The sequence below is a fragment of the Pongo pygmaeus genome, chromosome 8 (assembly GCF_028885625.2).
Source record: "Pongo pygmaeus isolate AG05252 chromosome 8, NHGRI_mPonPyg2-v2.0_pri, whole genome shotgun sequence".
Lineage (NCBI taxonomy): Eukaryota > Metazoa > Chordata > Mammalia > Primates > Hominidae > Pongo > Pongo pygmaeus.
Window position 1 is genome coordinate 103,469,070 of NC_072381.2, and position 17,033 is coordinate 103,486,102.

Below are 17,033 nucleotides of genomic sequence, written 5' to 3' on the forward strand. Positions count from 1 at the left end.
CTAGCTTTGCTCTGTCTCTTTGCACTGTAACAGCTGAGAGTTAACATCCTTCTTGTCAAGTCCTGGCTTCCCTATAACTCATATAGTGAGCAGCAGAGATGCAGTGTTATTTTAAGGATTTGATTAACTGATTCAGGAAGAATAGATGGTCATTTAAATAGTAAAGTATTATTAAACAGAATGAATAATGTTATTAAATAACTTAGAAATGAAAAAAGATAACTGATTTTAACTTTTAAATATTACCCTGTAAGTATTTGTCAGTTAAAAAAATTTTTTTTTCAAGGAAGATTTAGTAAGTTGATATGACCTGCTGTTTTGTGAGAGGTTTTCTTACTCACATCCTCTGATGATCTTTTGAGTATATTCCAGCTTCTGACTCTCCTGTGTAGCCAGTGATGATGGGCCAGCCGATGTGTAGGGTGATAGCTTTAGGGGTAACCGGAGGGTTGGTCACAGCAACCGTCAGAAGAGAAATATACTCATGTGCTGCTGACGCACATTGCAAAAATTGGATGGACGCTATGACATGATAATGGTGATTTGCCGAATTTTCTCTTAAATAGTTTTGTGCAGCTAAACACAGTGAGAAATAAATGTTGATGTTGAGAGCTGAGTTCAAACAAATTAGTCTCAAACAGAATCCAGGGATGAGGAAGTATAGGCACAGAAAAAAGAGAGGAACAAGATTATCCTTAGATTTGTTTTTTCTTAGTCTTCTTGCTTTTGTCAGCATCAGAAAACTGTCTTAGGTATTTCTGGATGTTCTGCATGGCTCATGTGAGTAGAAGCATAGGATTTCATTGTGAATGACTGAAAAGGCCTACATCTCAGAGCAAATCAAAGTGAGTTTTAATCTTGGTTATTTGAAATCTCCTTGTACCTGTCTTATTAGGAGTATTATTTTTTTTTTTAAGAAGAAACTAATTTGCAGCTGGCTATAAAGAGTGACATTGTGTCTGGGAAAATGCTGTACTAACACACTGTGCTGTCCCACAAGAGTACTTCTCAAGTCCCCGAACGCAGTGCTGACAATCTGTGACAGCCTGTGAATTGTTGGGCAGCAGTTGGGGAAGATGGACAGCAGAGTGAGGTGGTTGTGTGTAAGTTAGAGGAGGTGGGGAGGGGAAGAAGTGAGAGAAGAGCAGAGCAGTTTCTAAGTTTTGTGGGCAATTTGAATGGAAGGTGTTTTAGTTGTTGGGTTCTGCTAATACAGCTGTGAAATAAACAGCTAGAAGGTGGGGCAGAAATAGTGTATTTCACCTTTCCTTTCGAGGTATTATTGATTCTGTCATCAAAACTGTAAGGTTGTCCGGGCATGGCAGCTCACCCCCGTAATCCCAGCACTTTGGGAGGCCCACGTGGGCAGATCACTTGAGGCCAGGAGTTTGAGACCAGCCTGGCCAACACAGGGAAACCCTATCTCTACTGTAAATATAAAATATTAGCTGGGCATGGTGGTGTACGCCTGTAATCCCAGCTATTCCGCAGGCTGAGGCATGAGAATTGCTTGAGCCAGGCAGGTGGAGGTTGCAGTGAGCTGAGATTGCGCCAGTGCACTTCCAGCCTGGGCGACAGAATGAGACTCTGTCTCAAAAAATCAAATAACAAAAAACCCTGTAAGGTTCTATGTTCTATTGAACCCTGATGAAAGTATGGGTTGGATGGAATTAAAACTTTTGAGGAGACTAGAAATATCACATCATACCAGGAAATGAAACTATAAAGGTAAGGGTAATGGGGATAGGGCTTATCTTTTCCAGGAATTATTATAGTAGTAGTAAGGCCAGTTACCATATCTAGATCCACAATGGCTAGGTCTTTATCTCAGACAAATGTACATCTTGTTATTTATTTATTTGATTGATTTGATACGTATGCTATCTGCTGTTACTGTTTCTATAGCAAGCATTGTCAGACATCAAAGACAAGAATTTCTGGATATTATTTGGATTGTGGAGTAGAATTTAATATGGGCAAGTTATAGTTCAGTTCTTTCTTTCAGTATGAGAATAGTTATACAAAGTAAATAGCTTTGCTACAATGAACCTTTGGCTGTAGCCAGACTAATATTAGGGACTGAATGTTTGTGTTCCCCCTAAACTCATATATTGAAATCTGGTCCCCAATGTGATGGTGTTGGAGGTGGGGCCTTCGGGATGTAATTTAGTCATGAAGGTGGAGCCCTCATGAATGACATGGCTTCCCCTATAGGAAGAAGCCAGGGACCAGGTGCAGTGGCTCACGCCTATAATCCCAGCACTTTGGGAGGCCAAGGCGGGTGGCTCACCTGAGGTCAGGAGTTCGAAACCAGCCTGACCAACATGGTGAAACCCCATCTCTACTAAATACAAAAAATTAGCTGGCATGGTGGCACATGCCTGTAATCCCAGCTGCTTGGGAAGCTGAGGCAGAAGAATCACTTGAACCCAGAGGTGGAGGTTGCAGTGAGCTAAGATTGCACCATTGCATTGCAGTCTGGGCAACAAGAGTGAAAACTCTCTCTCAAAAATAAAACAAACAAACAAACAAACCAAGAAGAAGCCAGGGAGCTAGCTTGCTCTGTTTCTGCTGTATGAGAGTACAATGGGAAATCAACCTACTGCAACCTGAAGAGGGCCTGCTCCAGAACCAGGCCATGCTGGCACCCTGATCTTGGACTTCTAGTTATTAGAATTGTGAGAAATTTTTGTTGTTTTTAAGCCACCCAGTCTGTGGTACTTTGTTATAGCAGCATGAACTGACAGACAGTTTCTATAAGTCTCCAAAATAACACTCTGACTTTTTGCCTCTTCACATGTTGAGTCTATTCTTTCCACTTGTAATATCTCCCCTCAGTTCTGTGTCTGAACTTCTAAATCTGCTTCTAAAGGCCTAGCCTCAGTTCCACCCACTTTATGACATTTTCCTCACCCATTCCAAGCCCTTAGTGATATTTTTCTCCTCTGGTTTCTATCATTTAGTGCTTTTCTCTTTATTTGGTAGTTAGAGACGTATATTCCCTTAAAACAACATTAAAACAATCTTTCCAATTAGGTAGAGACATCTTAAGGGGAAGCTTCATTTTTACTCTCTCGGCTCACTGCAACTTCTGCCTCCCAGGTTCAAGCGATTCTCCTGCCTCAGCTTCCCGAGTAGCTGGGACTACAGGTGCGTGCCACCATGCCCAGCTAATTTTTTGTATTTTTAGTAGAAATGGGGTTTTACCGTGTTAGCCAGGATGGTCTCGATCTCCTGACCTCCTGATCTGCCCACCTCAGCCTCCCAGAGTGCTGGGATTACAGGCGTGAGCCACCGCGCCTGACCCCTGCTTTATAATTTCTGCTACCCCAGCAGTGATGTCAATACAATATGTGCACTTAGTAAGTATTTGATGGTAAAAAAAAATGCCATTGCCTATTGTTAGCTTTTACCCATCTTTAACAATTATCTTTCTCTTTGTATCATAAGAATACTAGATAAGAATTCAGTTTAAATACCTGAGCCATGTTCGTTCAGGACATGATTCTTCTTGAAAGCCTTCTGTAGCCCTGTGTACAGGCATTCTGTTCCTTAAAGTAACGTTGCTTTGAAGATGTTACTGTATTGTAATTATTTGTTATTCTTGAAACTCTAATTAATAAACTTTGAAACTGCATAGAAGAGAAACTCTTAAATTTATTAACTTGCTAATGTTTTCTTTGCCTGAAACTTGCTTTTGGTTTCTCAGTGTCTCACCAGGCACATTTCACACTGGCTGGTATAGCTCCAAGGAGGGAGGTGATAGATACGGAGCTGTAGCTATGTCTCTAACAGACAGACTCTACCTCATTTATAATTATTCATTTTTGTTGTTACTGTGATTTGGTATTTTAAAAATTAAACTATTCTGTGCTATGCATTTTTACAAACATACATACAAAATAAATAGCTTTGCTACAATGAACCTTTGGCTGTAGCCAGACTAGTATTCTGGGCTATGCATTTTTACCCCAACGTAATTTTTAGAAGGTATGTGTTTTAGTCTAGTGTAGTAGTTAGATGCAGGGACTTTGAAATCCAATCCAGGGACTTTGAAATCCTATCCAACACTTGGAAACTGTGTAATCTTAAGTAACTTAAGTTTCAGATTTTTCATCTGTAAAATTGGGATAATAATAGCTACCTCTTAGTATTGTAGTTGGGATCAAATGAGATAACATATATGACACTTAGCTGAGATTGAGTCTGGTGGCTTCTACTTTCAAAATTTACACAGTGGTTTATTAGCTTTACTCTGTGAATCTTAAAGAGGAAAAAAAATCAAGTTTAATGCATGTCAAGGTTGAGGTAAAGCCCCCAAAGCTTTATCCATTTGAGCTCCTTTATTGTCAACTCTAGGATGTCAGTTAAACCCAGAATAGACCCAGGAGAGGAACTAATTTCAAATAACTGTAGAAACAGACCAACCTCCAGATGTGTAATGAGGGAAAGAAGTTTTAAGAGGGAGTTTTTTTCTTCTCTCCCTGCCCCCTACCACCAGTTACATATGCAGAGTAGGAAGCAAACTTTTCTCTCTACCTTTCTATTACATATTATATTGCCATTGTTCAGTATATTAAAGCTTGTATTTGACTGCCTTTTGAGGTGGTCAATAATAGGTGCTAACATTAAACTTGGAGCAGTTAAGTTGGTGAGCTGTGGGGTTACCTTGTCAGTGGAGTGTGAAAAAGACTAAGCTGCGGACTGTTTCCCAGCCTATAAAGCATGAAATCAGTTGGTGCTGATGCGTGACGACTATAGCCAGTGTAGTATAAAATGAGTTGGGGGCATGAATTGTGTTATGTTGTGAGAAAGACCTTTTCATGCCAGTTTATTTATATATTTTGGGACCTCCAAGATGCTACTGGAATCATGTATCTTGTATCTTTTGTTGTCTTGATACTCAGTTTTTTCATGAAATGTTTCTTCCAGTTGTGCAAGCTGTATTTTTTGTCCAGCTGCAGGCAGAGAGGCAGAGGCAGTAAATATAAATGTCCAAGGCAGACTAATATTAAAATACTGTATTATATTCTGTTTAAGATTGCATCTGAAAATACCGTCTGCAGTTAGTATCTGATGTACAGGTTTCTTCTGTTTTAGACTCAAGATTTGAAAGTATGCTCTACATTCTACTTTGAGCTTCAACCAGTTTCACTGGTTGGTGGTCCCATGTTGAAATGTGCCTCTGGAGAAGGAAAGTAGAGAAGGGCAGCATTTTCAAATGCTTGGAAGAGTTGGTAGGAAGAAGTATAGATATTATTCTTATGGGGAATAGAAGAGAGGGTGTTCCTCTCCTGACACCTGGTGAGGTTCTTTACCATATGGCTTTGAGAGTGAGGCAAGGTGAATGAGGAAGTTTCAGAGACAACAGTGAATTATTGTCAGCCTTTTTAAGTCTGGAAGGTTATTGGAAATAGGCATGCCATGAAAGCATTAAAGATCTTTCATTCTTATCTTAGTTGGTTTTCTCTTTTTATAGCAGCAGTCTTTGAACTCTTTTTGGTTGCTTGGCAGTTACATGGATTCTAAGCAAATTGTGAATATTTATGAAACTAATGCATCATTGTGAGACCATTCTGCTGAATATCAGGCAGTCTAGTGTAGTAGTTAAGCGCAGGGACTTTGAAATCCTAACCAACACTTAGAAGTTGTGTGATCTTGAATTATTTAAGCTTCAGATTTCTCCTATATAAAATTGGGATAATCATAGCTATCTCTTAGTACTATAGTTGGAACCAAATGAGATAATGTATATACAGTGTTTACCACACTCCCTGTCACATAGTAAGTACTCTGTAAGTGGTAGCTGATTATTCTTCTTTTCCTCTACTACTACTAAATCACTACTCTACCACTACTTCACTTTTGCTTGTAGGGCCTAAACCGTAATGAAACAGAAAACACAATTAGACATGGTTCATCGCGGCAGATTTTGAAAAATATGTCATTGTTCTCTTGGGCATGGCTTAATAGTTCTTTCTTAACTAAGTAGAAACTATAAAAAGACTTTTTAAAATGAAAGATAAGAATCTTTGTCTTGGTTTAAGATAGCTTTGCAAATGAATGTACAAAACTAGTTGCTCTAAAATGTATTGCTTAATGCAAATAAATCAGCCTTTATATGAGCTTAGGGCGTATGTAAAACTAACAGTTTGAAGAATTGTCATTCCTTATTACTCACTTAACATAACCTTTTTTTTTTTTTTTTTTTTTTTTTTTTTTTCGGAGTGAGTGCTTATTTTGGGAATTGTTTGAAGTTTTTTTCTCGTGCCAAGAATAGTCACAGTAGAAGTCTTGTCCAGTGTATGAGGCACATTTTTGGGGGAATGGGATGGAAAAATCACCCTGATCATTTAACCTTAATGGTAATGAGTATTAGTGTGGATAATATATTTGGATTTGATGTGTATTATGTGATTATTTCTTCAGCACAATTAACTTCCTGATTAAACTTTGCTCAGCATATATCCTGAGCGTATACTCGGTGGAAAACTGATAATACTGCTATAATGGTGGTAACACTGCTAGTTTAGTTGATAGACAATCTGGGCTCTGGTCTTAGTTACTACCACTCAAATAGTCTTAGATAAATCCCTCAACCAGATGGTTTTAAAAGGCTCTTTTCAGCTGTAAGCTTTTTGTTTGTTTGTTTTGAGACTGGGTCTTGCTCTGTCACCCAGGCTGGAGTACAGTGGCACAGTCATAGTTCACTGCACCCTCAAATTCATGGGCTCAAGCAGTCTCCCTGCCTCAGCCTTCCAAGTAGCGAGGGTTACAGGTATGTGCTACTGTTTCCAGCTAATTTTTTATCTTGTTTTAATTTTTTAGAGACAGAGTCTTGCTAAGTTGCCCAGGCTGGTCCTGAACTCCTGGCCTCAGGCAGTACTCCCACCTCGGCTTCCCAGAGTGCTGGGATTGCCTGCGTGAGCCACTGTGCCTGGCTTCGGCTATAAGATTTGAAGATTGGTATGGAGGTAGCTTAGAAACTGGAAAATGTAGTAGTGACACATTTTGGCCACCAGAGGGTGAAATCCAGTCATTGAAGTTGTGCTCTGTATTTGACCAGAATGTGGCATTCTTGGAAATGAAGAGGACACATTGCCCCTCTGTTCATTTAGGTTAAGTTGTAGAGCCTCTTGCTCTCTGATTCTGCTTGCACTTATTATCTTTCTGCTCTTTTCTTTTCAAAACTTTCTGGGTAGGACTGGGGCAGATACTAAAAGGAGAAGAAAGGAATAGAGGTATCTAATTGTCAGATATTCATCCAATTTTGTTCTGTAAGATAATAAATGGCTTTCAGATGACCTATGGGCAACCTTGATGGGAAGCACAATAGTATAGGTCACCACACTTAATTATTTGTGGCCACCTTCCTTCCCCAAAACACACAGCCATGCACACAACACTTAACCCTCATTGCCTTCACTGTCTCTGAAATTCCAAGGATGAAAACAGAATGTCTGAGAAATATAGTAGCACGAGCACAGCCCTTATAATTGAAACCAAGATTCCAGTCTTGTATTGCCACTTAATATCTGTGTAACCACGGACATTACAATTTTGAATTCTCAGTATCTTTATCTGAAAAACTAGGATGTTGAATTCTGACCTATACAATCCCTTTCAGTGAGTCTAATTCCAAGGCTTTGTAAAAATTCTTTAATGTTTATTTGAAGGGCAGTGCTATTCTTAATACAACACTTTAATAAAGTAGTATCTTTAAACAATAGCATGTTCTTTTTTGATAGAAACAGCTGTAGATGTTGTTAAGGCATAAATATTTAAGTATTAAGTAAACTATCATGACATCAAATAGAAAGATAGTTACTACTCCACTGTGGCATTTTTTTAGCCCCATAAACAAATACAAACTAATTCTCTGTGAATATAGGCTCAGGATGGCGGTGGTTCATTCAAGAGGGGCCAAGACTAGGAGGAGCCAGGCCAAGCTGATTTCGGGTATAGTTAATAGTGAAACATTTTGAGAAGAAGTCATTTGGGGATAAGTAAGCTTAGCAAAAGAGGGCGTGTAGGTCCTGGGAACCTATGTCATGAAGCTGGAGTCAGAATCCATTTCTTCCAGCCACACCGGTGGAAATAACTTTGACACAACATTCAATTATACAAGTCCAAGTTGCTGTCTGAGAGCTCAGGATGATAAGATGGAAGGAACAAGGAAAGGCATGGTAGTCTAAATACCCAGACAAGCTGAGATGAGTGTCTAGAATGTGACAGGGCAAATGGACTCAGAAGTGTGCTTGTGAAAGCAGGCAAGGATTAGTACTTACTATTATATTTGATATGTACGCAAGAGAGTAGAAGCCAGTCAAGCTGACTGGGTAGAAACAACATTTTAGGATTATGTTCAAAAGATAATTTTAATCTGTCCTGGTTTTAATCACTATCCTTGGTGTTGGTAGAGAAGGTCTATTTGGTATGTCTAAGGCTCTACACATGTTTGAGGCTGGTGATTATATCACTGACAAACTCTAGGTTGTTTAATGGTTCTAATAGCTTTACACTCCACGGGATATACATGTATTCACAGATCTGCTCACTACTGCTGCAGAGTTCATTTCACAGAAATGAACTGGCTAGTAAAAAATTTGGCAGGCAAACTAGCTTTTCGAGTAGCTGCTAGGAATGGAGCCCAGCTGTTCCCTTTGGGCTTGAGCTGTTGGAATTCATTGGGTTAGCAGCTAGAAAGAATGAAACTGTAACATTTTTAGCGTGGTTCATGATAGCAAAGCTGAGGCGTTAGGATTTCTGTTCTAGAGGTTTACACTGCAAGTAACTTAACTTGATTGTGTGTCTTAATATTACTGGGCTTCTGACCGCTGAAATATGGCTTGGATCGATGGTGGTTTGGGGAAAGTAGAAAGAGGGCTATCCGTCATCTGGAGGCTCCATAGAAGCTGGCTGATAATGCTGCTTTCACCGGGCAGCCATCTGTCCATCCATCCATCAGTAGGATGAAATGAGATTTAGCGGAACAGGCAGCCGTAACTCTGAGATACTTTCTAACCAACAATTGCAGCCCTGGCCTGAGTCTGACCACAAAGCACAACACTGGGGTTTGGCGGGATGTGGCAGCAAGTGCAGTCTCCTTCCCGTCACTGCCAGCCTAGTATGTATTCAGTATGAGGCTGTAGCCCAAGCTTACTTCCCATACAAAATTTGACCAAACTTGGGATGACAAGTAGACAGAAATAGTCTTTCAGCTCCAGACTAAAAATTTTACAAGTTGAGCAGACCCTTTCGGTGGGGGATTTTTTTGCTTAACACTCTGGGTACTTATAGTAATTCTGTCATTGTGGTACTTAGGGATGAGTTAAAGGTAATTTACTGATTTCATTTTATATAAATTCTTGTTTTTCTTCTTAAATCAAAATTTTTACCTAGATTGTTAGGTTGCAGAAATGGAATTTTCATTCTCTTATTTCTCTCTGCTCTCTTTGGTGGTGCTAATATGAAAGGAAAGAAAATGTAGATGGGGAAATGGGTAAAAAGTTCGAAGCAAGAAACTGGATGATCCCTAAAATGGACAGTTAGGCTCTGAATAATTGGTTCTGTACCATGTCTTCCTGGTTCTTTTGCAGGAACATTGAGCCTTCTGAGAGAGCCTCTTAGTATAGCTCTGTGCTCGTGTTGCCTGTCCTGGTACCGTCCCTAGCCATGGCCAGCTTCCTTGACTGCTTTCTCTCACTGATCACTTTAGACCTCAGCTCCTGCTCTTTGTTCTGAAACGTTGCTTTTCACTTCAGACTGGGGGAGGGGTAGAGGGAGCCTAATGTACCGGAGATGCTTCGGAAATGAGAGCCTTGGATGAATTCCTGGGCCTATTGATCCACCGGCAGTTTATGCATCCTGACATTCATAATCTCAGTAGGCTGCTGATGTTCCTGATTAATGGGCCCAGGGGCTGTCCATCCGTCACTTCACATTAATTACTGAAGAGGTGTTTTTCCAGTGATTTACCTGACAGCGGGCTGTGATAAATACCCCTGAGCAGAGTGGGCAGTGATTAATCACAGGGCCACACCCCTCCCCCTACTCTTTTTTCCCCCTAACCACAGGTTAGCATTGGGACCTGACCAAAGAGTGCCCGCTCCCCATAAGCTATCTATCTCCATAATTGCTTGTGGATGCATATTTATTGGGGCATGGGGCCTGGCAGATAGCATTCTAGAACTTGTGCCAAAGATGATGAAAAATAAATCTTCCCAATAGGAAGAGTATCTAACATGTTTTCACATGGGGCAGAGAAGTGTCTGTGAGCTGCCAGTATGTTGCTTTTTAAGAAATCTGATAGGAATATTGCCCACCTACTATGCATGCACTCAATACTGTAATGGTTGCTTTTTGAGCTTTAAAAAGAGGAGATAGAACAACTTTTATGTTTGCTATACTTGTAGTATATTCAGGGAGAATATGTGAACAAATATGAGAAATTAGAGAACATTTCAAAGTACTAATATAATCTTGAGAGAATTGGAGTAGAACTTCAGGATTCCATTTCTTACTTTGTGGCCTTAGAAAGTGAAATTTAGTTAACTATTTAAATGTTTTAATGTTTTTCTTTTTTTAAAATCTAAATTAGTATTTAATGTTTTCACTATTAAAAAACACACTTTTTAGAACTGATTTGTGTGGTATATTATTTTCTTCTGTAGCTTTTTGCTTTTATTTGAGTTATAACTGCCTTATTGTTTCATTTGCTTGCTTTTTAAAGTAATTATCTAAATTTAGGTCCAAATTTTTTTTTTTTTAATTATTATACTTTTAAGTTTTAGGGTACATGTGCATAATGTGCAGGTTAGTTACATATGTATACATGTGCCATGCTGGTGTGCTGCACCCATTAACTCGTCATTTAGCATTAGGTATATCTCCTAATGCTATCCCTCCCCCTTCCCCCCACCCCACAACAGTCCCCAGAGTGTGATGTTCCCCTTCCTGTGTCCATGTGTTCTCATTGTTCGATTCCCATCTATGAGTGAGAACATACGGTGTTTGGTTTTTTGTCCTTGCGATAGTTTACTGAGAATGATGATTTCCAATTTCATCCATGTCCCTACAAAGGACATGAACTCATCATTTTTTATGGCTGCATAGTATTCCATGGTGTATATGTGCCACATTTTCTTAATCCAGTCTATCATTGATGGACATTCGGGTTGGTTCCAAGTCTTTGCTATTGTGAATAGTGCCGCGATAAGCATACGTATGCATGTGTCTTTATAGTAGCATGATTTATAATCCTTTGGGTATATACCCAGTAATGGGATGGCTGGGTCAAATGGTATTTCTAGTTCTAGATCCTTGAGGAGTCGCCACACTGTCTTCCACAATGGTAGAACTAGTTTACACTCCCACTAACAGTGTAAAAGTGTTCCTATTTCTCCACATCCTCTCCAGCACCTGTTGTTTCCTGACTTTTTAACGATTGCCATTCTAATTGGTGTGAGATGGTATGTCATTGTGGTTTTGATTTGCATTTCTCTGATGACCAGTGATGATGAGCATTTTTTCATATCTATTGGCTGCATAAATGTCTTCTTTTGAGAAGTGTCTGTTCATATCCTTCGCCCACTTTTTGATGGGGTTGTTTTTTTCTTGTAAATTTGTTTGAGCTCACTGTAGATTCTGGATATTAGCCCTTTGTCAGATGAGTAGGTTGCGAAAATTTTCTCCCATTTTGTAGGTTGCCTGTTCACTCTGATGGTAGTTTCTTTTGCTGTGCAGAAGCTCTTTAGTTTAATAAGATCCCATTTGTCAATTTTGGCTTTTGTTGCCATTGCTTTTGGTGTTTTAGACATGAAGTCCTTGCCCATGCCTATGTCCTGAATGATAATGCCTAGGTTTTCTTCTAGGGTTTTTATGGTTTTATGTCTAACATTTAAGTCTTTAATCCATCTTGAATTAATTAAATGTTTTAATGTTTTTCATGTGTCAGGCACTGTATTCAACTCTGGAGATATGAAGATGAATGTGATACAGCTGAGATCTCAGGGAACAAAGTCTAGTGCCCATTGCCTCAGTTTCTCAAAGTACAAAATAAACTTCCAGGAAGTTATTGAATTAATTTAAAATTAGTGTAAGATCTAAAGTAATTTAAAATCAGTTCTTACATTAATTTTTCTGTGAATATTTATTGTATTCCCAGGGATAAAAGAAGCATATGAAGGATACTATCTGCCCTCAAGAAACTTATAGAGTGTGAGGTGGCATTCATAAATGAAACAGTTGAATAAGAATATAAAGTAGTATATAATGAGAGTGATATAACAACAACGAGATATCTCAGTTTAAACGCAACTCATTTAGGAGGGCGTTAGACATTATCAAGGAGGGCATTTCAGAAGTTGGAAGGAGCAGACAATGAGGCCATCCTGCCCAGAATGGAGACTTTTGTGTCTGAGAATGATAGAAATATTATTGAAATTGTAGATTGACACCAAATCATGGAAAATCTTGAATGCAAGGTAAGCTTAGTTTATATATTGTATGCTCTGGTGAATCTAAGGTTTTGAGTGAGAAAGTCTAGAAAAAAAATGTATTTTAGAAAAAATTCTTACATATTGATGTTCCTAATGTTATTTGGAATTGCCAGATTACCTCGGCATTCTCGGAGCCCTCTTTTCCTCTGCAGTTCAAAATAAAACCGTTTAAATTAAAAATATAGTTTTATATATCTGTCCCAGTGCAGTGCAAAGGATTGTGTAGTTTGGTTATATATGGAAGAGATGATAGAGTTGACAGTCAAAGGAGACCAAGTTTCTCATCGTTAACGCGTGCAAAGTTGAGTAAGTCAATGAAGTTTAAAGTAATGACTGCAGAATTAAATTGGGAAAGACTATAGCCTCAAGATTTAAGAAAGAAACTGTCAGTCTTACAGATAACTTCATTAAGGCTATACTGATTATTCCCTGGCTACTAGATAGGCATATTTTAAAGCCAAGAATCAGAAATTAAAGGGTCAGTGCTGTCAGCTATATTTTAGCAGGAATTTTAAAGAGATGTCTTTTTTTCATTAAAAAACTTAAGATTATATATGGCAAACTTCACCTTTCATAGAATACATTTTGTGAATTTTGACAAACATGCAGTTGTGTAACTCCCACACAATTAAAATGCAGAGAGAGCAGTTCCATCAATCCAAAAAATTCCCTTGTCACTTTATAGTTAGCCCCTTACCTGATCCCAAGATTCTGGCAACCAGTGGTATGTTTTCTGTCTCTACAGTTTTGTATTTTCCAGGATGTTGTGTAACTAGAATTGTATTTCTCTAATGATAAATGATTTTGAGCATCTTTTTTGCCATCCTTATATCTTCTTTGGTGAAGTATTCTTAAATTATTTTGTTTTTTTTTGACACTGAGTTTTGAGATTCTGGATGAAAGTTCTTTATCAGATGTGATTTGCAAATATTTTCTTGCGGTTTGTGTCTTTTAAAAATTCTCTTACATGTCTTTGAAGAGCAGAAGTTTGAATTTTGATAAAGTCGAGTTTATTGATTTAAAAATTATTTTATTTTATGGGTCATGCTTTTGATGTTATATCTAAGAAACCTTTGCTAAACCAAAAATCACAAAGATTTTGTTCTATATTTATTTATAGAAGTGTTAAAATTGTAGGTTTACATTTAGATCTGTGATTCATTTTGTTAGTTTTTATATGTGGTGTGAGGTATGGATACAGTTTTTGTTGTTGCAAATGAATTTCCACTTGTTTCGGCACCATTTTTTGGAAAGACTCTCTTTTTTCATAGAATTTCGTTTATATGTTTCTTGAAAATCAGTTGTTCATATATGTGTGAGTCTTTTTCTGGACTCTTATTGCATTTTATACATCTATATATTTACCCTTTCTCCAATATGACACTTACCTGATTATTGTAGCTTTATAGTAAACTTGAAATCAGGTAGTGTGAGTTCTCCATCTTTATCCCGTTTCAAAGTTACTTTGGCGATTCCAGTTCCTATGCCTCTTCATGTCCATTTTAAAATCAGCTTCTTAATTTCTGTAGAAAGTCCTGGATTCTGATTTAATTCTAAAGATCATTTTGGGGAGAATTGACATCTTAAATATTGAGGCATCTCATTTATGATCTTTCGATTTTTGATGTCTTATCAATGTATTTTAGTTTTCAGCATAGATTGTACACATACTCTGTTAGATTTATGCCTAAGCATTTCATGTTTTTGAGTGCTAATGTAAATGATAGTCTTCGATTTTCAGTTTTTTTCATTGATAGAATATAGAACTGCTTGTATCCTTATAACCTTGCTAAACTTACTTAGTTCTGGTAGCTTTCTTATAGATTCTATGGGATTTCTATGCAGAAGATTATGTCATCTGCAGATAAAGACAGTATTACTTCTTTCTTCCAATCTGGATGTCTTTTATATTTTTTTCTGCCTTGCTGCACTGGCTAAAACCTCCATTTTAATGTCAAATAGAAGTGATAAGTGTGGTCATCTTTACTTTGTTTTTGCGGGGAAAGCATTTGGTTCTTCATCAAGTATAATATAAACTATAGGTTTTTATTGCTCTGCTTTTTTTTGTAGATAACATTTATCAGGATGAGGAAGTTCTCCTATTCCTAGTTTACTGGATGGATGTTGAATTTTGTCAAATATTTTATGTACATCTATTGAGATAATCATGTATTTTATTTTTGTTAGTCTTTCGTTATGGTGAATTACATTTTGCCTGAACATTTTTAAAAATTAATTTATTAATTAATTTATTATACTTTAAGTTCTAGGATACATGTGCACAATGTGTAGGTTTGTTACATATGTATACATGTGCCATGTTGGTTTGCTGCACCCATTAACTTGTCATTTACATTAGGTATTTCTCCTAATGCTATCCCTCCCCGATCCCCCCCACCCCACGACAGGCCCCAGTGTGTGATGTTCCCCTTCCTGTGTCCAAGTGTTCTCATTGTTCAATTCCCACCTATGAGTGAGAACATAAGGTGTTTGGTTTTCTGTCCTTGGAATAGTTTGCTCAGAATGATGGTTTCCAGCTTTATCCATGTCCCTACAAAGGACATGAACTCATCCTTTCTTTTGGCTGCATGGTATTCCATGGTGTATATGTGCCACATTTTCTTAATCCAGTCTATCATTGATGGACATTCGGGTTGGTTCCAAGTCTGCTATTTTGAATAGTGCTGCGATAAGCATACGTATGCATGTGTCTTTATAGTAGCATGATTTATAATCCTTTGGGTATATACCCAGTAATGGGTGGCTGGGTCAAATGGTATTTCTAGTTCTAGATCCTTGAGGAGTCGCCACACTGTCTTCCACAATGGTAGAACTAGTTTACACTCCCACTAACAGTGTAAAAGTGTTCCTGTTTCTCCACATCCTCTCCAGCACCTGTTTCCTGACTTTTTAACGATTGCCATTCTAATTGGTGTGAGATGGTATGTCATTGTGGTTTTGATTTGCATTTCTCTGATGACCAGTGATGATGAGCATTTTTTCATATCTATTGGCTGCATAAATGTCTTCTTTTGAAAAGTGTCTGTTCATATCCTTTGCCCACTTTTTGATGGGGTTGTTTGATTTTTTCTTGTAAATTTGTTTAAGTTCTTTGTAGATTCTGGATATTAGCCCTTTGTCAGACGGGTAGATTGCAAAAATTTTCTCCCATTCTGTAGGTTGCCTGTTCACTCTGGTGGTAGTTTCTTTTGCCGTGTCGAAGCTCTTTAGTTTAATTAGATCCCATTTGTCTATTTTGGCTTTCGTTTTTTATGTTTTAAATGCTTTTGGTGTTTTAGTCATGAAGTCCTTGCCCATGCCTATGTCCTGCATGGTATTGCCTAGGTTTTTTTCTAGGGTTTTTATGGTTTTAGGCCTAACATTTAAGTCTTTAATCCATCGTGAATTAGTTTTTGTATAAGTTGTAAGGAAGGGATCCAGTTTCAGCTTTCTACATATGACTAGCCAGTTTTCCCAGCACCATTTATTAAATAGGGAATCCTTTCCCCATTTCTTGTTTTTGTCAGGTTTGTTAAAGATCAGAGGGTTGTAGATATTGGTGTTATTTCTGAGGCCTCTGTTCTGTTCCACTGGTCTATATCTCTGTTTTGGTACCAGTACCATGCTGTTTTGGTTACTGTAGCCTTGTAGTATAGTTTGAAGTCAGGTAGTGTGATGCCTCCAGCTTTGTTCTTTTGGCTTAGAATTGTCTTGGTGATGTGGGCTCTTTTTTGGTTCCATATGAACTTTAAAGTAGTTTTTTCCAATTCTGTGAAGAAAGTCATTGGTAGCTTGATGGGGATGGCATTGAATTTATAAATTACCTTGGGCAGTATGGCCATTTTCACGATATTGATTCTTCCTATCCATGAGCATGGAATGTTCTTCCATTTGTTTGTGTCCTCTTTTATTTCATTGAGCAGTGGTTTGTAGTTCTCCTTGAAGAGGTCCTTCACATCCCTTGTAAGTTGGATTCCTAGATATTTTATTCTCTTAGTAGCAATTGTGAATGGGAGTTCACTCATGATTTGGCTCTCTGTTTGTCTGTTATTGGTGTATAGGAATGCTTGTGATTTTTGCACTTTGATTTTGTATCCTGAGGCTTTGCTGAAGTTGCTTATAAGCTTAAGGAGATTTTGGGCTGAGACGATGGGGTTTTCTAAATATACAGTCATGTCATCTGCATCAGGGACAATTTGACTTCCTCTTTTCCTAATTGAATACCCTTTATTTCTTTCTCTTGCCTAGTTGCCCTGGCCAGAACTTCCAACACTTTGTTGAATAGGAGTGGTAAGAGAGGGCATCCCTGTCTTGTGCCAGTTTTCAAAGGGAATGCTTCCAGTTTTTGCCCATTCAGTATGATATTGGCTGTGGGTTTGTCATAAATAACTCTTATTATTTTGAGATACGTTCCATCAATACCTAGTTTATTGAGAGTTTTTAGCATGAAAGGTTGTTGAATTTTGTCGAAAGCCTTTTCTGCATCTATCGAGATAATCATGTGGTTTTTGTCTGTGGTTCTGTTTATGTGAT

The 17,033-nt window shown here is 38.1% G+C and overlaps 1 protein-coding gene across 14 annotated transcripts in view; it reads left to right on the plus strand.

Moving 5' to 3' along the window:
• R3HCC1L (R3H domain and coiled-coil containing 1 like) overlaps positions 1-17,033 on the plus strand; it is a 107,217-nt gene that overhangs the window by 27,354 nt on the left and 62,830 nt on the right. The gene's annotated exons all lie outside the window — the stretch shown is intronic.